This window comes from Alosa sapidissima, chromosome 19 (assembly GCF_018492685.1).
Source record: "Alosa sapidissima isolate fAloSap1 chromosome 19, fAloSap1.pri, whole genome shotgun sequence".
Taxonomy (NCBI): domain Eukaryota; kingdom Metazoa; phylum Chordata; class Actinopteri; order Clupeiformes; family Clupeidae; genus Alosa; species Alosa sapidissima.
In genome coordinates, this window is record NC_055975.1 from 1121663 (window position 1) to 1145244 (window position 23582).

The following is a 23582-nucleotide window of genomic DNA, read 5'->3' on the forward strand; positions in this document are numbered from 1 at the left end:
TTTTTTCTAGAAAGTCTGCATTCCTTTTTTTTCAGATAGGCTGCGGCTGTAGTATTCAGCTAAATTGGGTACTGCATTTTGTAATGTCATTGTAAAAGTAATTAGATGGTGGTCAGTTAAGGTCGGGTGTTGTGGCAGAACTGTTAACTGCTCTATGCTTATGCCGTATGACAAGACTAGATCAATAGTATGGTTATCTCGGTGTGTGGGTGAATTAACATTTTGACAGAACCCAACATGTTCAATTAGGGATTGAAATGCAATTGTGAGACAATCATTCACATTATCCATATGAATATTGAAAAGTATTTTTTCCGTTTGGATGGTTAAAGTGGAAAGGAAATCAGAAAATTCTTCTAAGAATTCAGTGTAGGGGCCAGGGGGTCTGTACAATGTGACCACAGTTACAGGCTTATTAGTTTTCCAATCTGGGGGTAAAAAAATTAGGACTAGAACTTCAAAAGATTTAAACTTGTGTGTAAGCTTGGGAGATGTGAGAAGACTAGATTGATACTAGATTCTACTCCCCCTCCCCTGCCAGTGTGGCGTGGTACATGATAATTAAGATGAGAGGGAGGTGTAGACTCATTTAATGGAAGGTATTCGTCTGGTTTAAGCCAGGTTTCAGTAAAGCACATAACATCTATATGATTGTCTGTAATAATTTCATTAACCAAGGCAGTTTTATTCGACAGTGATCGAATATTGAGTAAAGCAAATGTAAGTTGCGTTTGTGGAGGAATTTGCTTAGCCGAAGAAGTTTTTATCGTAATAAGATTGCTGCGAATAATTCCCCTCGTGGGTCGAATAAGAATTGACAGTCTTGGTAAAGACACCCTCTCTATTTGGCTATGTATGCCCTGTATATCCTGTATATCTGGGTGGCTGTTAGGACGGCAGAGATCTGTGTAAGACATTATCTCTGCTTCCTGGACCTCTGCATCCATAGTCCACACATTACCCACGACAATGCCCAAAACCTGAGTGCATATACATTCACATTGTTATACAGTACATATCCATGTACACATATATCACTTCCAAGGTTCACATTCTCAACAATTTTCAAATTCAAGACATAATGTAAGAGTAGGTTCCACTTCAATAATAAACTCATCTACCAAAGTGTAAAAGTGCAATGTGCAAATACCAATGTGCAAATATTACTTAAATTACATCCAGAGTCTGTACATTATCAACAACAATGTCCATGTGTAGTTCAATTCTAGTCCCATGCTCACATCCCATACCAATATTCATATATCCAAGGTTCACATATCATTAGTAACTCCAATATCAATATTAATCCAATATCAATCAGTAGGGCCTACACTCATACATGTCAGGTTCATATATCATAAATACCAGTGTGCAAGTATGCATTGTGCAAATAGGCTACCATAAGATTTTCACAAAAATACACTTAAATCTTGTAATCACTTATTTATATAGTGCATTTTTGCACCAACACGCTCTACATACAAGACACACAGGACAAAAGATGCCGGACGGAGCGGTGTAGTCGCCAGCATACCCATGACACCAAGCAGGGGCGTTGCCAAATTGAGCTCAGCCCGGGTAGCCAAATTTTTTTTATTTAACTTTTTTATTTCGTTGTGCATTCTATCCCTCGTAGCCTGTTAGAACAAGGAATCCCGAACACTAAACTGACAAGGAGAAGCAGAACGGGCGGGGCGAGGCAGGGCTGGGGGTGGATGGAGAGCGGCAGAGTCGCTTCGCGGTCTGGTCAGAGATCAGTGGATCTGTGCTCTCAACTAACATTACTGCTGTCAACTCACTGGGTGGTTCAGCATCATAGGTTGCAGTACGTTGAGAAAGCAGACGTGACATGGCCAGCAAAAAACAATTGAAACTGTTTGGCTTTTTAGCTATCATTAGTAAACACTAAGCAGGAAAAATTAACTTTTTGAAATGTGAATATCTACCATTCACTATCTTGAATATCTTCACTGACAAATGAAGTGGCAAAATTCACCCACCATTCAATAGGTTTTGAGCCCTGCTAGTAGGCTAAGCAAGCATTAGGCAACTGCAAGGCATCTGGTCAGGTTAATTGGCACGACACATTTCAGTGCTTGTGAGAGACAGAGAGAGAGAGAGATTTATTACACTAAGCTCTAAATAACTAAATTTAGCCAGAAGGGCTAAATGCTTTCCCCCCGTTGTTGAACATTTGTACTGATGTTCTGAGGAGCAGACGAGGATGTTACAATCTCTAACACTATAGCAAAAAATTGCAGGTTTGATACACAGCAGGCCTGCAATGTAGGATTTTTTCGTAAGGGAGATGTTTTAACAGTGACAAACTATAAACCATTAAATATCTAGAGGGGGCTGAGACAGCTTTCATTCACCCTGTAATGAGCCATTTAACCATCAAAGTGATTACAAAGCTGATGACATTAACATAAAACAGCATTAAAAAAAACAAGTTTCATGGGAATGAACATGTTCCATGGGAATGTGTTTAAATGTCCACTAAAATGTATGCAAATGCCCTATGCATAAGCAAAGCATTTGTAATTAGAGCTTGAACATTGCAATCTCAAAAGTTATTTGTATCCTGCAATGTAGTATGTTTTTGTTGGTTTGCCACACACTGATCTGATTCCATGATTTTGTAGAGGGTAGCTGTTCTCTCTTTCTCTTTCTCTGTGTGTGCAATCCCATTTTAACATCAAGCATTTTACTGTCTTTTTGGTAGATCTCTGGCATAGATCAAACAACATAAGAGCAGTCAGATGATGGAGAGAGAAGGGAGATCAACAGAAGGAGGTGCAGAACATTTGCTTAATGATACATTACATGCAACCTCACACTTAAACGTGTATGTACCTAGTAATTCAATAATAAATACTTTGGGCAGTCTAATGTAGTCTGTTGTCTACTATAATAACACATTTTATGTACTGTATATATAAAAAAAATCCTCAGCTAATCTTTACATTTACATCCGGTCCAGCCGGGCTAAGCCCAGGTTGTCCTGAAAGTCTAGAAACGCCCCTGACACCAAAACATACAAGACAGACAACAAACAAATTAACAAATAATAAAAACAAAAAAGAAAAACACATTTTTAAAGAAAATTTAAGTTCAATTTAATTCATGTTAAATTAGTCCAATTGGTTGCATCTAACCGGCTGACAAATGTCCAAGGGCAAAGATGACTTGCGTGAGACTGACCAACCTGGAGGATTTACTGTAGTCTGGAGAGCACTGGAAGCACAGAACAGTCTGAAGCCATGGGCGATCTTACTGATCAGCAGGTCATTTTTGGATTTTGACAGTGACAGTTTGTTGTTTCATCGATCGTGACCCAAGGCTCAAGGTAGGCTAGTTATGGCAAGCTCTTCAGCCCAATGGAATAATGTTAACTTGACGTTAACATTAAGGTTATCAGCCGACTTGTAAGAAAAAAAGGACTAAGAATAACACAAAAACTATCGAAAATTAACGTAAATAAAGAGTAAATACATTACATAAAACCAAACAAAATCAGGAAGCAAGATGGAGCGGCGTGTCTCACCTGTGTGTCTCGTCTCGCCTTTTCAACTTACCTTGTTGAAAGCCTTAAATACATGTATCTCACCACAGCAAGCTCATAGCTCTACATGCATTGCATGTGTGTGTAAGGCAGACTGTCCTGAAGCAATTTACAGAAATATGTGGTGTGTGATTTACGGAAATAAATGCCATTTTTTATTTAGTGATGAAAAATGACCTTTCTGCGCTCCATATCTGTGACATGAACTGATCTGACCTGACTTGACCCGAGGTTGCATGTTAGCCTGTGTGCCTATGGTGTATGCACTCATAATGATTCTCAACTTTTTACTGCATTGCTATGAACAAAGTAAAGGCAAAAAAGGTGCCATGTTAAGTCAAGTTTTGCCATGTTAACCTGTGGAGACTGAAGGCCTGTGGGTCATGAGGGGCACTTATTTGGATGTGTGGTGCCCTAACCCACGTAAAGACACAGTGAAATAGCATGTTACACTATATAAACATGATATAATTGGGAACACATATTGTTCTAACTATAAAAAATGGCATATTGCATGATATTTCCATAACCGCGAGATACACGCTTCACGATGGCGGTAAGAAGTTGTTAACAGACGTTCACCAAGATGTATAGCCCATCAATAATCTATTTAAAATAACACCTATTTGAAGTACCATTCATGATATGTTGTCAAATATTGAAGTTGTGGGAAGTACTTAGCTTAAATGGTATGTTTCTTTCATCCCGCATGCCTGTTCCATTCATTCTGGCCAGGAGAGTCGAATAAAACAAAACGCACATTTGACTTCTGCTTAAATAACTCATGAACGGTTTTGTTCAGAGCTGAAATTCCAACTGTATTTGACAGAGGACAGATGTAGGTTGCTAGTGACAAAATATTAGCTTTCAGTGTGGTACGATGTCTTTAATGATATTTAATTGAAAAGTCCCGGTTCTCCCCCTATGTAATAGACGTGCAGGGTGCTAAAGCTTGTCAGGCATAGCAACAGTAACTAAGGAGGGCGGGACTTAGCGAAGGGTGAATTAAATAAATGCAAGCCTCAGGGACAAAGACAAAGTGCAGCAAGTAAGGCAGGACATCACCAACAGTTTGGAAAACATCAACAAGACCCTACTGCCAGGGAAGCTCAAGCTCCGGTGCCTGCAATTTGGACTGCTCCCTCGAGTAATGTGGCCACTCATTATCTACAAGCTCCCAATAACAACCGTGTCGGTAACACTCCATAATAAGGTGCCATAATAAATAGCAAAGTAGTAATTACTTAACCCTTTGTTAATATTTGTTCATTGTTACTAACATATCTATTTGGCACAAGTTAGTAGTTTTTTCATCATTAATTAAATATTAGTTGTTTGCATAAAATCTGTATGGTAATGTTTTAGCAAATGTATTAACTAATATTGTATTAATATGTGTTAATAGTTAACTAAATGTCTTTTTGGCACTAATTACGTTATTTCTTACATCATTTAAATGTTGAATGTTTATTTACAAACAATATGTTAATCGAAAAGTTAATGAATGTTCATTATTTAACTAATTATTATTAAACTGTGCTTCTGCCTATCTCAATATGAACCACTCCCCATAGGACCCTTACAATAGATAGATAGATACTTTATTGATCCCCAAGGGGAAATTCAAGAAAAAAAAACACTGAGCTACCTTGACATGCTGCCACTCTTGTCGGCGCCGGAAAAGCTTGCAATAAAGTTGGTTAAGCTTAATTAACATATTAGTAGTATATAGCTATAAGCGTGGGGCCCCTTATAATAAAGTTGGTTAAGCTTAATTCATATATTAGTAATATATAACTATCAGTATGGGGGACCCTTATAATAAAGTTGGTTAAGCTTAATTAATATATTAGTAGTGTATAGCTATCAGTGTGGAGCCCCTTAAAATAAAGTTGGTTAAGCTTAATTAAGGTATGCGGTCAGCTCTAGGCTTGACTCAGGGAAGAGGACGTCCTCTGCCTTGCATAGTCCCGTGGGCTGCGTCACTTAAACTACTACTAGGCAACTCTCATGATTGGGCATGGGACACAAGCTCACCCTGTTCACTCTGTAGCTGGCCACCTTTGATGAGGGTGTCTAGTGTTGAAAGGCCGAAACACCCGCTGATTCAAAGGTACACTACTGATGATGTGTCCCGAAATGTAACATCTTTCCCATGTCTGAGATACAGCTTTCACGCCACTCTCAACATCAAGGCAAACCTCATGTGCATTCCATACATTGGCACAAATGGACAGTTTTACCATCACGTCCCGTGTTCCTAAGGCCATTGACACAATAGTGAAAGCTGAGAATCGAACCCCCTACTTTTCAGGCTACTGCATGCTAGTCCAGCTCTATGGCAAGCCGATTGAGCATTTATTCTGATATATTGATATCAGGCATAATTGTCATGTACATGTAAGCCATTTTTGTCAACTAGTTAACTAGTGAGCCATGTTTGTGTGAACTAGTTAACTAGTGAGGGCCAAAATATGCACACTAGTTAACTAGTGGGAGCCAAAAGGCTCACTAGTTAACTAGTCAACACATTTTAGCTTCACTAGTAACTAGTGAGAGCCAGAAATGTCTACTAGTTAACTAGTAAAGGCCAAAATGCATACCAGTCAGCTAGTTGAAGGCTTTTGGGTCTCACTAGTTAACTAGTGACAGCCAAAAATGTGCACATGTTTACTAGTGAAGGCAAAACACATCACTAGTTAACTAGTTGCAGTAGGTCAATGTCACTAGTTAACTAGTGAACCATAAATGGCTTACTAGCTAGCTAGATGATGGCAGTAGGCTCACTAGTTAACTAGTGAGGTCATAAATGTATACTAGTAAACTAGTTCAAGACAAAATTCACACTAGTCAACTAGTGGCGCAGAATTCAAATTAGGAGGCGGAGAATTCTGGAAATTGAGGCTTTCTATTGGCTCCCTATGCCCAAATAGAACATGACAACCAATCACAGTACAGAATTTCACGAAATCCCACCCACAACATTTGCATGTGGCACACAAGTTAACATGGTGGCCAAAAGTACTCTAGCTAGTAAACTAGTGGCTTCAGTGTGACACTTACATGTAAACTAGTGAAGGCAGAACTGCTCACTAGTTAACTAGGGAAGACACAAATGCCCACTAGTTAACTAGTGAGGTCTAAAAAGTGTCACTAGTTTACTAGTGAGGGTGTTGTGGGCCTTACTAGTTAACTAGTGGCATGCATATTTTGTTCACTAGTTAACTAGTTACACCTAAAAACACAAACAAGCTGACCGTTTTTGTCCACTAGTTAACTAGTGGAACAATTTAAGTCTCACTAGTTTGCATGTGTGGCAGTGAAGCAGCTCACTAGTTAACTAGTGCGCACAAGACACACACTAGTGGCTGTTTTTGGAGCTATCTAGTTCACTAGTCATGCAAAAGGTACTCTTACTAGTTAACTAATGACAAATTGGCCTTCTCACTAGTTAACTAGTTGACATGTTTGGCCTTACTAGTTTACTAGTAATGGAACAGGACATGCTCCCTAGTTAACTAGTGAGCATATCTGCATTATTAATGCCTTTCACTAGCTTATAGAGGACATTTTGAGCCTTACATGTTAGCTAGTGAGGACAAAACACTGTCCATAATGAACTAGCAGGAGAAAAATGCCCCTCACACTAGTAAACTAGTGGAATTTGAATAAATACACAAACGGCTGGCATTTTGTGCAACTAGTTAACTAGTGGGACGTAACATTGGCCACTAGTTAACTAGTGCGCAATGTCGCACTTGCATGCAAATGAAGGCGGAACAAGGAAAAACCTAGAAAACATGGCTGACTTCGTCCAGGCTGTTCTAAGAGCAAACTTTTATAAACTAAGATCGTTTGAGCATAAAAATATGTTTTGATAACATGTCTAGTGACAAAGTTGTGGTGTATTGCTGTAATCTTCGTTCAGTTAATGTCTACAATCTTTAGTTTTTCAGTTATTAGTCTGAAAATCGCATAAAACTGGAGGCATTTGTATATGGTTGCCTAGCAACAAAACATTTCAGTAACATGAATATTTATGATAGCATTGCTGATGTGGCAAGACTAGCTCAAGTGGTTAAGCAGCAGGACATTATGTGGGAGATCAGGGTTCAATTCCTTAGAAGTGCATGAATTTTTTTTCTTGATCTTTGAGCTTTTAATTACTTTTGAAACCATGTGCAGTTAATGTGTACAATCTTTTGTTTTTCAGTTATTAATCAGAAAAGCGTGACTGGATACATTTATGTCTGTGGTTGCCTAGCAACAATAAACAAAGAATAATAGGCTATTAAAATCGATCCGTTGAATCTTTGGTGTGGATCACTAAGAGCTCACTTGTTAAAGCATGGGGTTTCCCTGTTATTATTAAAAAACATTTTGACAGAATATGAGATACTGCATACTGCAGGCTCTGCTTTACTATCTATACTGACGTACCGTTGCAGAGCAGTGTGTCACTTTAGCCACTAGGGGCACCCATCAGGACCTGATTGCGAGGCTATGAACAGTAAATTTACATTTAGACTGGGTGGGATTCTTACATAATACCCAATAGGAGTCTTCTACCCACCCTCTCATTAGAATTTGCATAATAGCCGTTTCAGGCACTAGTTAACTAGTGAGCTGCTTCACTGCCACACATGCAAACTAGTGAGACTTCAATTGTTCCACTAGTTAACTAGTGGACAAAAACAGACAGCTTGTTTCTCTTTTTAGGTGTTAACTAGTGAACAAAATATACATGCCACTAGTTAACTAGTAAGGCCCACAACACCCTCACTAGTAAACTAGTGGGTATTTTGGTTTTTACATGTTAACCTGTGACCATTTTGGCATCTCACTAGTTAACTAGTGGGGCTGAAATGGGGCACACTAGTAAACTAGTGACACTTTTTGCACCTCACTAGTTAACTAGTCAAATGGAAATTGCCATCACTAGTTCACTAGTGGGTGTTTTGGTGCACACTAGTTAACTAGTGACATTGACCTACTCCAACTAGTTAACTAGTGAGGAGTTTTGCCTTCAGTAGTAAACATGTGCACATTTCTGGCTGTCACTAGTTAACTAGTGACACCCAAAAGCCTTCAACTAGCTGACTGGTATGCATTTTGGCCTTTACTAGTTAACTAGTGGACATTTCTGGCTCTCACTAGTTAACTAGTGAAACTAATGTGTTCACTAGTTAACTAGTGGGCATTTATGCTGTCACTAGTTAACTAGTGTGCACAAACATGGCTCACTAGTTAACTAGTTGACAAAAATGGCTTGCATGTTGGCCTGATATCAAAATATCAGAATAAATGCTCAAGCGGCTGGTTAACAAGTGGGAATTTGACATTCAGTAGTCATCTAGTAAACATTTTTGTACCTTACTAGTTGACTAGTAAAATATAGAAGTCTTTAAACTAGTTAACTAGTGCACATTTCAGTGTCCACTAGTTAACTAGTGAACATGCTGAGCATTACTAGTTAACTAGTAAGATATGAAACATATGAACTAGTTAACTAGAGAGAATTTGGGCCTTACTAGTTAACTAGTGAGCATTTTGGCTGTCACTAGTTAACTAGTTCACACAGAAATGGCTCACTAGTTAACTAGTGGACAGAAATGGCTTGCATGTACATGACAATTATGCCTGATATCAAGATATCTGAATAAATGCTCAATCGGCTTGCCATACAGCTCCTTATCCACTACACTACCCTGGCCCGGATAGAAACACCTACAACCATGCAAGAGCTTCTCTTTTCTTCTACTACACACTGTTAAGCATTTATTAAACATCTGTATATGTAACTATTATTAAATGCTGTATTCGTTGTTTGTAAAGCATCATTCCTACATTAATTCTCATCTGTAAATCATGTTGACACACAGTTAAAAATGGTTTGATCATAGTAAACACACATATCTATATTATATTTTTGAATTGACTGTTGTAATACCACTGGGCAGAGGTAGTGTAGTGGATAAGGAGCTGGGTTAGCATGCAGTAACCCATAAAGTTGTGGGTTGAAGTCCCAGCGTCCACCAATGTGGCCTTGCCCTTCAATTTCATTGACATGTGTAAGTCGCTTTGGGTAAAAGTGTCTGCTAAATTAATAAATGCAAATGTAAACTTTATAACTCATTTGTAAATGTGTTGCAAGGCATAACATGTCCTCACTTTAGATGAGCTCACAAAATATCATTAACTAATCACTTGTAACTCCTGAGTTAATCATGAATTATAATATTAGGAAGTAGAGTTCTCAACGGGTCGGGTCGGCCCGACAAACCCGACGGGACCCGCGGGTTCAGGCCGGGTTCGGGTCGAAAATATAAGCAAATGACTCGGGTCGGGTCGGACCTCGGGCTTAATCTTTTCCGTTCAGTGAAAAAAAAAACATTTATTAATCATGGCTGCTGTTCACCGTAAAGAAAGTCTGGCTGCTGCGTGCAACATGCATCATGGAGAGGGACGGGGGCAGACCTGACGCCGCTGCGTGCACGCCTTTAGCCTGGAGAAGAAGATGGAGTTGGTGAAAAGTAAACTTGCCGCAGGTGAATTCACCGTCGCTAGCCTACTACAGGAGTGGGAAAATCAGAGGTCTGGAAAGTGTTTGGAGTGGTGCTGGATTCTGATGGAAATTCTACAGGTTATGTGCAATGCTCAAAATGCAAGGTGCTGATGAAATATGTGACCCTGCAAGGCGAAACCAGTCGCTTTGGTAAAATGTACAAAATTAAGTTATTGTGCTCACATTAACGGCCATAAACTACCCTTTCCTGTACAGTATATCGAGGGTATTGCAAAAAGTATCGCTAAGATAACCGTATCCAAAGTTGACATGGTTCTTCCGTCACGATATGCAGAAGAGGAGAAAATCACCGTTTTAAGTAAATTGTCACGCTAATGTGTTGAATCTTAACCTAAATAACGTCAGGGTTTAACAGTCAAAACGTATGTTTTACGTCGGGCCGTGGGCCGGGTTCGGGCAGATAATTCATGTTGATGTGTCGGGTTACATAGGGTTCAGCCTTTAAAAGCCACGGGCCGGGTGGGGTAGGGTTGTAATTTTCAGGCCGTTGAGAACTCTATTAGGAAGTGCTTTATAAAAGATGTATCCTCACCCTAACTAATCATTAGTGCATGTGTATGTAACAACTGTTAAATCATGGAAATATTACTGCATCAAAAACATATAATTGCATCATTTATTAAGTATTAACAATAATGTATAAACATATTTAGATATAGGCTTATTTACTATGAACAAATCATTTATAACTGTGTGAACAAATGCTTTACTGATGATAAATTATGTATGAACAATGAATTACTAATGATGAACAAACCATTAACTAATAGGTAACAAAGGCTTAATAAATGATGAATTGTGTGTAGTTATTATGAAGTGTTACCCTACGACAGTGGTCCCCAAACTACGGCCCGCCACCTCATTTTAGGTGGCCCCCCAAAACATGTCCGTGGTATATAGGATCCGGCCCGCACGGGAGTACGACATCGTCAAACTATAATCTCCGTAATTTCCCCATTTATTCTCTATGGCGGGTCTTAACAGTACACATGTAATACTCTTTTTGTCCACTGGTGGTTGTTTTGGCGCTGTTTCGCGTTTGCCATCGAAAACGGAATGAAATGTATAGTAGGCCTACCTGCAAACAATGTAAGAGGCCTCTGCTGACTGCATCAGTGCTCAAAGTATTCTAAAAATGTATCAATTAATTGTTAATAACTAACTAACTTCTATTCAAGTCATAATTCTGGAACTTTCTGGTATAATTATTTATATTTTTTATTCACTCGTTCAAATGTTCATACAGAGTTCACAAAGTTCTCATCAGGTGAGTGAAAGTTAGAATGGTGGTCATTTCAGATGTTTCTGCCACCACTTCATAAAACTCATAGTTTGAGAACTTTAAATTATTTGTAGGATATTGCTTGTTCACAATTTGAGCTGTGTACATGCAAAGTTCAGAGTTCAAAATATACTTTTGGGACTCCCTGCTTATAGTTTTGAGAATGCTATTATTAGTATTATTTCATTTGAGCTACATTTTACACTGATATGGCATGATGGCAATATAAACACAGATAACAATGGTATTAAATTGCAATAGCCTATAGATTAAATGTAATGGAATATTCAACTAAGGTAGACTGCCTTTGTTCACAGCGCTAAGCTATTTATAGTTACTGATATACTCCAAGTCTCTGGCCCTCTCTTAGAGCCAGGCATAGTGAGCTGGCCCTCGGAAGAAAAAGTTTGGGGACCACTGCCCTACGAGAACCTTAAATAATGACTTCTGGCGAGTTTTAGGTTAAAAAACATTAATCCTTTGAGATCTAGACAGTGTAATTTATCATTGTAAGGACCATCTACAGTATACATGCTATATCTTGTTTTTATTATATTTTTCAAGACAGCCAGGATTTTTTACCCATCTAGAAAATACAATAATACTTGCATAATATTTCTTATGTCAGCCTTTATATCAAGGAAAAATCATTTGTGTTTTTGCACCAGGAAGCATGCCAGTAGAAATAACTAGTCATTTTTAGGTGGGATTGTCTGGAATCTAGTAATATAAGAATCATGAGGGTGGGATATTCTACGGCTTAGCAATTTACAATAATATTATGTAGAGTGACATAAATATGTCATCCATTAGGCTATGAATAGCTTTATTCACTTAAGTCTTGTCACTGAACCATTGGATGAATAATGTGCCTAATACTCAATTTTTCAATTTAAATTGAATTTCACTTATAGAGCGCCAAAACATTAGGCCTACACATGTCTCATGTCGCTTTACAGAGTGTTAAAACATTCAGGGAGAGCCCATGAGTATCAGTGGCGAGGAAAAACTCCCTACAATTGGAGATACATATAGGAAGAAATCTCGAGCAGATCCACGACTCAAGGGCCTGACCCATCTGCCTAGAGTCAGTTACAGGGCAGTAAGATAATAATAATAACTAGATTTGCGCAGATAGACTGCAAGAGTGGGTTTGATCAGAGGCATGGAACTCGGCCTCATCCAAGGATTCCAACGGTACCTCATTTATGAAAATCGGACACACGGATCAAAAGTTATCTGCATTAACGCAACATCCAATAAGCTAAAACGCATAAATAACATGGTTGCTATGCTGGTTGCTATGGTGGTCGCTAGGTTGACATTACAGGGGTGGTTTCTAGGTTGTTGCTAGGGTAATTAGTTAGTTGCTAGTAAGCCATCTTAAGCTGACTGCATAAAGTGATTATTTTAAGAGATACATTTTCAAACCAGAACTGTGTATAGGTCATGGTTAAAAACGTATCAGAATCTCAGAAATAATCACGTAATGCAGCCAGTTTAAGATTTTTTAAGAAGTCAGATTTTTAAAGGCAATCAAATTTCTGCTGACTCTCTTCTGGCTGCGGTTAAAGGCCAGCGCCTCCTGAGAAACCTGAAGGGTCAGTTCTGAGGTTGTTGGCTGCTGGAACCGAAAAATGGACTGCATTTTCTTAAAAGACAATGTGACTGAATGTGACTAAAGTGCGGGCAAAGTTTGCACAGAAATGTACGATTTTTCCCACCCTCATCGACCTTGTCATAAAACTTGTTTAAATGATCACACGACGCCTCCTTGCTGCTTTGTCGTCTACATCAGTCTTTCTCAAACTTCTTTGACCTGAGGCCCAGTCAAGGCATACTTTGGGGTCATAGGGCCCACCTACATGAACCCACCCCCCCATCAAATTGTAATGATATCACAATTATTATAATTTTTTTACTATATTGCTATACATGCACTTCAAAACAGTCAATGTTTAAAGTGCTAAGATTGTTCACAAAAGTTTGTGAAAGCATGCACATCAGAGTACTGCTTTACTAATATAATATAACTAAAATATAATTAGGCCTACACTAGTTTCATTGTTTTTGCATTGTTGCATGATGCTTGCATGAGAAATACTTCTCAAAACAACAGCAATTATATGGGTGCCGTTGTTTTGGGATGTTTCCCTCAGGCAAGCATCATACACTGATAGAGTATATATATGCTATTTAATTACATTTCATTTGAATGCCTGAATGTAAGAATTCAGGAAACACAATACCAGCTTTTAACATTTCTGTTGTTTACTAGTTTATGTAAATCGCACAACACATGAACTGTTTACATACTACTGATAGCCCATTACTGTACACAATAATACTGTGCCCATTCATTAATATTAAACATCAGGCGTCTTGTTTACACATTTAAACCATATTTGCACTTCGAATTTCGACTCCAAAGTCTAAGGAAGATAACCAGGTAGTCTTTTCAAAGATTACGTCGATTTTATGAGAACGCCAGCCCTCAGAAAGCAGTAACTATTCATTCATTCACTTCCTTTTTTCTAGCTCGCAAAATCGCGGTTGTTCTGTTTACACATTAAAACCATATTACACTTCGAATTTCGCCTCCAAATTGTAGTAACTACATCTACGAAGTCTAAGGAAGATAACCATGTAGTCTGCTCAAAGATGAGATACATTTTGACAGAACTACAGACCTCGTAAAAGTAGTACCTAAAATGACTCCATTCACTTCATTGCAAAATCGCGGTTGGTCTGTTTACACATTAAAACCATACTAACAATTTACATTTCGACTCCACATCGCTGTAACACCATACCAAGGGTCTTAAGAAGTGAGTCAATTTGGCTGATTACGTTAACGCATTTCCAGGGCTTGTCAGCTCAAAAAAAGCAGTGGCTATTGCTAACGCATTCATTTTCAATGCCTAGCATGTTAGCTAACATTAATAGGTTGCATATGACAACAGCAAATAGCTAACGTTTACGTTAGCCTAACTTACTTATTGTTGACGTTGACCGGACACGTTCATAAGTTAGGCCATAGACTGATAAGGACGTCCATCAAACTAAAAGGGTTCGTTCTTCGATGTCTTCAAATTCGTTCGAATTCCGTGTGTATCCTGTGTATCTTTCGTGCTGCTATCCTGTTTGCCTTTTCCCTGCTGTTCCGGCAACAAGGTTTCACGCGAGATTTACGCCACATCCCAGAGAGTTGTGTTTTCCCAAGATGGCGCCCGTCTGTATATGTGAACGTTACTGTTTTTCTTTTTAATAAACTGCCTGTAGACTTACACAGTTCTCAATGCTTCGGTTTACATGTAGATACCCTTATTATGCTACGGTGTAAGTGTGTTGCTATTTGGAGCCTTGGCAGCGTTTTATTTTTAGTCTAATCACAGCACAGCACCCAGAATGCATTGCAACACACCGTCATGAAGGGACTCATCTTTACGTCGGCTTTAAATATATACAGAACCCATAGAAATTCAACGTTGTCTGTAAGCTCCACAGTTAGATCGTGGCAAGACAATTGACCTATCGCAAGCCCATCGAACGTGGATGAGCCAATGGCAGTCCAGTTGCTCCGCACATGTAGATAAAGTCCGACAGCTTCACCTTACGGCTCCATAGAAATGCATTGGAAGCCGTGATTTTATTCCGGTTTTATGGGATTGTATAGTGATATAAATGGAAAAGGGACGACCAAACGACATGTGTGGGATTAACGCAACACTGATACACAGAATAATGGCTTTCAATCTTGATTATGCTTTTTTGTTATTATGTTAAATTAGATTAAATTATCTCCTCCCAGCTCTCCCCTATTTTAAAGGGGAACTTGGCAACTATTTTAATGTAATAAACCCGTTTAGAAATCATTTGGATGGTTAAATGACCTGTTCCGGTGAAAATGGTGACTTTTCCCGCTGCCCCTAGCGTCCCCAGGCGGAAAACCAACCTTGCAACATTGAGACTACCGTCCCGGAAAGAGAAGTGAGAAACAAGAAACTTGTTTTAAATCGTGTTTCTTACCTTGTAACATCCACATTGTCTACCGAACTTATGCTAACCGTTTTGCTAGCTTGTAAACAAATCCATGTGCTTTATCATTACCTTTTTTCACAGTTTGAAATAGCATAATGCACAAAATCCTGCCAAGTTTCCCTTTAAGCAAAGAGTTAAACTTACTCCTTAGCAAACCACAATGAAACAGTGCTCCGCCACTCTATGGATTAAGCCAAACAGTTAACTCAATGTAAGTAAGATAAAGATCGTTTATTGTTCTCAGCACTGCCAGCATTATGTATAAAATGATTGTCACATAGAGGAGACTCGTAAACAACTAAGGTTAGCATAGTTAGCTAACCGCTGCTAACGTGCTAGCATCGCCTCGTCATAAAAGCATGGGGGCTGTGCACAGTAGTGTAACATTTATTCACCAAAAATTAATAAAGTTGAAGTCGCTCTGCAATGTAGACTATGTTTCCGTTTATTTGCAGTACCATGTTCCTTACATGACATGACCTGGTGCCCTAGCAATATGCATGCAAGTCTATCTAGCACAGCTAGCTATTAATATCAGTGAGTCCCACTCGCCCCCCCCCCCCCTCCGTCTAAGTTTGTCACCCAACAAACCTAGATATTAATTTTTATACATGTGTCTCCATACTGGAGTTGTTCAACGGATTCTAAATGAAATCAGGTCCATGGCTCTGTAAAAGAGCCTCTTTGGTTGTAACTTTTACAGACAGGCTTACAGCTACCATTGAAGTTCTAGTCAACTCCGGTCTTAGCTGTCGGACTTAGCAACAGTAACTAAGGGGGGCGGGACTTAGCGAAAGGTCAATTGAATTGATTGTGGACTTCTTGCCGGGCAATGATGAGTAACTTAACTTGAAAAGTCGTGTTGCGTGGATGTGCATAATATTTGTATGAATGTGTGTATCTCAATGTTGTAATATATACAAATGTGTACATGACAAAGTTTGAATCGAGCTAGCTAGGCATTGAACTGGGTTGAATGAATTGGAAAAATCCTTTTTTTTTTTTTTTTTTTTTTTTAATGACCTATATGAACATGGTTTGGCTTTAAAAAAAGATGAGACATCTTTTTTTACATGACCTTTACACTTGGTGCTGGCAAGGCATTGAACTGGGCTTCATTAAAGGATTCCAACGGTACCTCATTCATGAAAATCGGACATATGGGTCAAAAGTTACATGCACGCACCTTCATATACACAGACAGCCCAGCCCCATAGACAGTAAAAGAAATGGACGAACAGACTCCGTCGTTTTCAATGGGAGGGCACTGAGTCAAATAGAACGATTTTTCAGTTGGTCCCCCCAGTACTGCGCAGACTCACACTTAACTTCGTGACGTTAGCCATCGAACTGAATCTTGTAACTCATATGATAGATACACAGAAATTCTTCTCACACTTCCTTCGCCTTCAAAGTCATCAAAGTTAAACATTTATTTATGTATTATTATTATTAATATCATCCTCACCAAGTCGTGTTAATGTTGAAGCTACCACACATGATCATCTTCAAAAACAGTCATGCTACAACAAAACAAAAAAGTTATAGCCTTGAAGCTAATCTTCTTTCCACTTTTCCGACCTACGGTCAATCCATCGAAAACCATTGAAATGATTAGTGCCGTTTTTTTTAATTAGGTTTACTTTTTTATTATTATAAGCCTCTGTGTAATGCTTTACGTTAACATAGGGTCGTGTATGCTAGGTTTTGCTTATGAGTTACCGTCATAGACAGTTAGGTGGACTGAGCTTCTTATCCAAACAATACGGTTATCTCCCTACGGCGCGAAAGAGAGATTACGTCAAAGCTAGCTTCCCTCCAACCGAACAAGCTAACCATTCTTCTTACGGGTAACCAACGTTACGGACGAGGTAGTGGAGTCTGTTTTGCCTTTGTAGTGTTTATGTGGATTACACAGAAGCTACAATATCGGCACAGGATATATGTTATATGAAGTTATGGTATTTCAAAAAAATCCTAGAATGAATGGACTTCTATGGGAGTTAGCAGAGAGATGGTCCCTCCAGCCTACGTCGATTCTTCTACTTCCGGGAATTCGCCTGCCCCCTTGCCCAGCCCAGCCCATTAGAGCTCTGCCAGATGGCTCAGAACTCTGCCAGGTGCAAGCTTAAACAATTAGAGCTGTGATGTCACAATCGGAAATAGAATCCTTGAACATTCCGCCATTCATTTCAATGGGGCCCAAAAACGCCGAAAAACGTGAATACCGCTGCTGGATCAAACCCACTAATAATAATAAGAAAACTTAAGAAGAACAATAGTGGTCTTGCTGGATCAAACCCACTAATAATACGTTTATTTTATATAGCGCCTTTCTCAAACCCAAGGTCGCTTTACATAGTAGGAAGGCAGGGAAACACAATAACAAACAAACAAACAATACAACAGAGATAAAGGCAGGGAAACACAATAACAAACAAACAAAACAATACAACAAAGACAAGTTATCTGTATGGAACTATGTGTTGGGTGTGGAGGAGGAGTGATCATTAAACAGAAAGGTCTTGAGATGTGCTTTGAAGAAAGGAAGAGAAGGACAGGCACGAAGGGGTTGGGGGAGGGAGTTTCAGAGTTTGGGGGCCAAGGCACTGAAGGACCTGCCACCCAGGGTGGAGAGTCTGGAGCGGGGGATAGCCAAGAGGTTTTGGTTAGAGGATCTGAGTGAGCGGGAAGGAGTGTAAGGGGTCAGGAGGTCGCAGATGTAGGGGGGAGCAAGGTCGTGGAGGGCTTTGAAGGTGAGTAGTAGTACTTTGTATTTGATCCGGGACGGAACTGGTAGCCTGGAGTTGATGGAGAATGGGGGTGATGTGTGCTGATCGTCTGGTATGGGTGAGGAGCCTGGCTGCAGAGTTTTGAATATATTGTAGTCTTTGAAGGGTTTTAGTAGGGAGACCAAGGAGAAGTGAGTTGCAGTAATCTAAACGGGACATAATGAAAGAGTGAACCAAAGTCTGTGCATCACTAGTAGAGAGGAAGGGTCGGAGGCGTGCAATGTTACGGAGGTGAAAAAAAGTAATCTTAGTGAGTGATTTCATATGAGGATCAAAGCTAAGGGTGGAGTCAAGCTGAATGCCAAGGTTTTTAACAACAGGGGTGGAGTGGACAGATGAGCCATCAATGTTGAGAGTGAGATGGGGAGATTTGGTGAGGATGCTTTTAGGGCCAATCAGCAGAATTTCGGTTTTGTCTGTGTTGAGCTTGAGAAAATTGTTTTGCATCCATAATTTTAAGTCAGAGAGGCATTCAGTGAGGGAGCGTGGTGGGGGGTCAGAGGGAGAGGGAGTGGTAAGATAGAGTTGGATGCAGGCTTGGAATTTCACCATTTTAGGGGCAAGGCCACTTGGCCTTCAGTTGGGCATATTTGGTGGGGGGCACAAAGGCCACATGTCAGGGCACCAAGGCCAAAGTTAACTATACAGTAGTATGCTATAAAAATGATCAAAGTTGTATTCACTGCAGTAGACCTGCATCATCACTGTATGAAACATTACAAAAACATAAAACATGACATATTACATATAACTGTAAATCATCTGATCATCTAATATTTTCAGATATCTAGGCTATATTTAACATTTATTTTATATTTGGCCTGTTATGAAATCATGTATTAAACAATTTAAGCACAGCTCAGCTTTAAGAAACTCAAATAGCCTAGATGCATGCTTAGCATTTTGTGATCATTAAGGCTACTTTCACAAACTCTTATAGTCAGCTGTCCTCTGATTTACCGATATCTAGGCGACATTTCTAATATTTATTTTGTATTTGGCCCGTTATGAAATAATGTGGAACAATTTAAACACAGTGTAAAACTTAAATCCCAAATTTGAAGACATCCATGTATGTTGAAATTTACTGCAAATTCAAAACGGGATTAGTCTGGAACGGCTAACTGTACAAGGGACTGCTTTACACTTTTCTGTTCGGTAAGGTCTGCTGTTTATTCTGATATATGGTTTGTCATGTGTTAAAAGAAGGGTTCGTAAAGTATTCCACCGAGATGAATGGGTAGGGAGATGGACGTAAAACCTTCAGTAGAATTTATGATTAAATTGAATGATATTATTTACTTTTCTCACGAACCGTTCACCACAGCAATTAGCGGCTAACATTGTTTAAAAGCTGAGAAAAAGCTCTTTCATGTGATACTTGTGATGTCTGTGTGATGAGTAGGCTACTTCGCGAGTAGTTCAACTGAGAAGAATTATTAATAATTTGGACGCACTTTCTTTTTTGCGCTGTCACTTTCTCCACTGCGTAATTTGCGCTGTGAGTGCTAAGATTATTTTGACAGGCCATAGGCTAAATATATATCGCTATTAGTAGGACGCAAAGCAGAATATTTAAAGAAGAGGGCACCAAGGCCACCGTGGCCTGTAAACCTCTGATTTTCAAAGGGGCGTCACGGCCAACGCAAGGGGCTACGACAGCCATGGCTGTCGTGGCCGCCGTGAAATTCCTACCCTGGTTGGATGTCATAGAGACAACGACTCTACTTCCTTCGTCAGCTAAGGAAACTCAAAGTTTCTACATCCATCATGAAGGCCTTCTACACTTCAGCGGTTGAGAGTGTTCTAACTGGTAGCATCATCACCTGGTATGGGAACTCCACAGTTAGAGATTGTAGTACTCTGCAGAGAGTAGTGCGCTCAGCTGAACGTACTATTAGAACTCAACTTCCTGCTCTACAAGATATCTATTCCAGAAGAGTACTCCTAAGAGCCCAAAAGATTCTGAAGGACTCTTCTCATCCTAACAATGGATTATTCCTACTGCTGAAATCAAGAAGACGCCTATGTAGTCACAAAGCCAGAACTGAGAGACTCAGGAGAAGTTTTTATCCCCAGGCCATCCGAACTCTGAACTCACACTATACTGACTTTGCACACATTCACTCTTCAGCACTCTCAAACATTTCCCAACTCTGAACTCACACTATACTGACTTTGCACTCATTCACTCCTCAGCACTCATGCCCCCCCCCACACACACACACCTACAAGACTTTTAGCACTTTTACATCCCTCACCCTATGCTATAGACCTTTTATTATTTTCTTATTTCATCACACGTCAAAACACACACACACACACACACACATTCTTTCTCCAACTTTTGCACATCTCCATAGAACTTTTTATTTATTCTTTTTGATTTCTCCTCCATCTACCCATGTCCTTGATTGCCTAGCCTTTCTTGCTAAGTCGGACAAGTTTGCAGGAAAGTGTGCGAGAACGCGTGTTCAACATGGGGACGCAGCACTCCCATTTAGCCGAGTGCAACAGTGTATGCTGGATTTCTGGGGGTCAAGTAATCTTGATATATTCAAAAAACAGAGGCCAGAAAGGCCTTCAGTATGCAGATGTACACATTCACAATGTCTGCTGTTATCAACGAGGTGGAACACCACAAATTGAGGACAAACAAATCCGGTGTCGTGGATCTTAATGGGATGCATGTTAACTGGGGATAAACAATTAGCACGTTATCACGAGCAGGTAGTTTACCTTATTTGCTGCAGATGTGACTGATTCAATAAACAGGTCTGTGCAAAAATATGGTGTTGACGTGTCCATAACAAAATCTAACCATATTTCGAGGATTAATAGAAGACGGGACCAAGTGCTGCAGATCCAAGTTCCCACGCAACTTGGGAGAGTGACTAGCCAAGCAGCTCATGTTGGGGAGGTGGAGAGATAGCTTCTCTTCGGTAGGCCGATAGCCTACTTATTATTTTGAATGGCTGCTTTAGAAGGAAGAGTTCAAATAAACATGATACAAGTGTATTGAAAAAAAAACCCACTCCGAGTTCAAACCCATGCCTATCACGTTTGACATATCTGCAGTTTGCAGACGTGATTTGTCTTGCACTAGACTTGCCCGCTTATGCTATAATTAATTTAAACGTGGGCAATGTAGTAGCCTTTGTCTAATATGGGCGATTTCGAGACTGCATAGTTTTGAATCTGCACATGATTCGATCTTTAGAAGACATTGGCTATCTCTCGTTCAGCCATCAATAATGCATCGCAGTATAGGCTATTATTGCGTTTGTTGAAAAAATGATCATTAGCTTATTTCTGTGAACAGTCTTCTATCCCAAGTTAAACATGGCAAGGTAGCAAAGCTGAAAGTATTCTTGTTGTGTGTAAGGCGATACGTGATTGAAGGTGTATTCTTTTGCGCGTCTTCCAATCGTATGAATATGCGAGTTCAGTTCCTGCAAGGTAGGTATAATTTTTTGCGTAGGCTTATGTTGTCGTTTCATCAGTGGAAACCATATTTAGTTATGTTTTTGTGTGTAGCCTAGTTATGAACACAAATAAAGGGAACATTTTCGTACACACTCAGATTTCTTTACTGAAAAGTAGCAGCCTATCCAAAGTTATGCAAAGGTTGTTATGCAAAGTTAGGCCTATGTGTGTTAACGTTTCACACGGTCAGGATATCGGATGTCACTTCTACAAGTATCCCAGGCTTATCTTTGAACCTTTTTGAGCTCTTTAGTTATTTAGTTACTTAAGCTAAGGCCACTAGAAATTTCAAAATTGACCGAGGTTGACCGAGGTCCTCCGAAGTCCTCATTGTGACATAGCAAAAAGGGGCGGGGCTTGGGATCGGTCAATACACAGCACATTGTCTCATGAGGAAGCTTCTCCAACACATATTGCACACTGCCCTCTCCCCACATACACAGCACACTATCACATCTCCCCTGTCATCCCCCCAACACACACACCAAGACCCCTGGCAGTTGGGTTAGCCCCTTGAGCCGTGGATCTGCCCAAGGTTTCTTCCTTGGTAAGGGAGTTTTTCCTTGCCCCTGTTGCTCTTGGGTGCTCCTTGTTGGTGCCCCCCCCCCCCTCCCCCCCAATTCCTATCCTCCCTCACCTTTCTTATGCAGCCCTTGCCACTTAATCTACTAAACCCCTCTTCTACTGCACTTTTTACCCCCCCCCCCCCCCACTTTGCACAAATAGGCTGACACCAGACATAATTTCACTGCATTTCTTACTTCCAGTAACTATATGCATGTGACAATAAACTTCCTTGTATCCTTGTATCCTTGTATCTGCATAGCAGTGGAAGTTGAGACTGTGGCTGCGAATAATCTGGCCAAGAGGGAGGATGTATATGAGAAAGAGGAGAGGCCCAAGAACAGAACCCTGGGGGACACCATGAGTGACAGGGGACTTGGGGGACTGATGTGGACCAAGTGTTACAAACTGCTTTCTGTTGGTGAGTAAGGTCTGTATACATGATAAATGAAAGATTAGGTAGGTGTAGATAATAGAAAATGGTGTTTAAAGCCACCTGAGGTATATGTTACAAACAGGGATAGGCAGTATTTCTAATACATGTATTTAAAATACGTATTTCAAATACAAAATACTATTTTGTAATTTGTATTTTATTGAGATGGTGAAAATGCCTTCGTATTTTGTATCAAAATACTTCAGTGTATTTTTGTATTTTCAAAATACTGTAAAATACTTTCTGTGAAACACTGTGATGACATCTAACTATCTATAAAAATCTAAATCTCTGTCTCTGTCTGTGGCACCCTTGCATGGTCAAGCCCCTCTGCTCCAGTAGAGCATTTATTTTCCTTTGCTGGACTGATTAACAGGCCCCACAGGCGTCATCTGAATGCAACACTGTTTGAGAAGTTAGGCATCAACTGAGGAGACACCACTAGCTAAGGTTACACACACTCCTTTGCTCACACAAGGACAGCACAAGGACTTCGCAAGCTTAGATCGCATCACTTGAGTTTGCTATTTTCCTTTCTTTTCTCTGTTTTACAGTTTTTTTTTTACCTGTGAAATATTTCAGTGCTATGGTGACTTGATAATTTCCTACCTCAAACAAGGACATTTCCAACCTCTTGCACATTTTGAATAAGAAAGTATTGATAATGTCATAATTATTGGCTTCTAATTGGCTTAACTGATTGGATGGTATATGTGACAACCTGATTTGTATTTTTTATTTTTACTTTTTATTTTGTATTTAGATTGGAAGAGGTTGTGCACAAAATTATTCAACTGTGATGAAAATCACCATACAGTATGTGTGGTAGT

General features: G+C 39.7%; 2 long non-coding RNA genes across 2 annotated transcripts; one reads left to right on the forward strand and one right to left on the reverse strand.

The window, feature by feature from the left end:
- Nucleotides 1–710: 710 nt before the first annotated feature.
- Nucleotides 711–14466, forward strand: LOC121693286. The gene is made up of 3 exons (XR_006025457.1): nucleotides 711–720; nucleotides 2754–2757; nucleotides 14380–14466. It is a non-coding gene; the product is annotated as an uncharacterized LOC121693286 (long non-coding RNA).
- LOC121693284 lies at nucleotides 7960–21770 on the reverse strand. The gene is made up of 4 exons (XR_006025456.1): nucleotides 21450–21770; nucleotides 15771–15772; nucleotides 10062–10070; nucleotides 7960–7970 (listed from the first exon to the last, which is right to left on the reverse strand). It is a non-coding gene; the product is annotated as an uncharacterized LOC121693284 (long non-coding RNA).
- Nucleotides 21771–23582: the final 1812 nt, after the last annotated feature.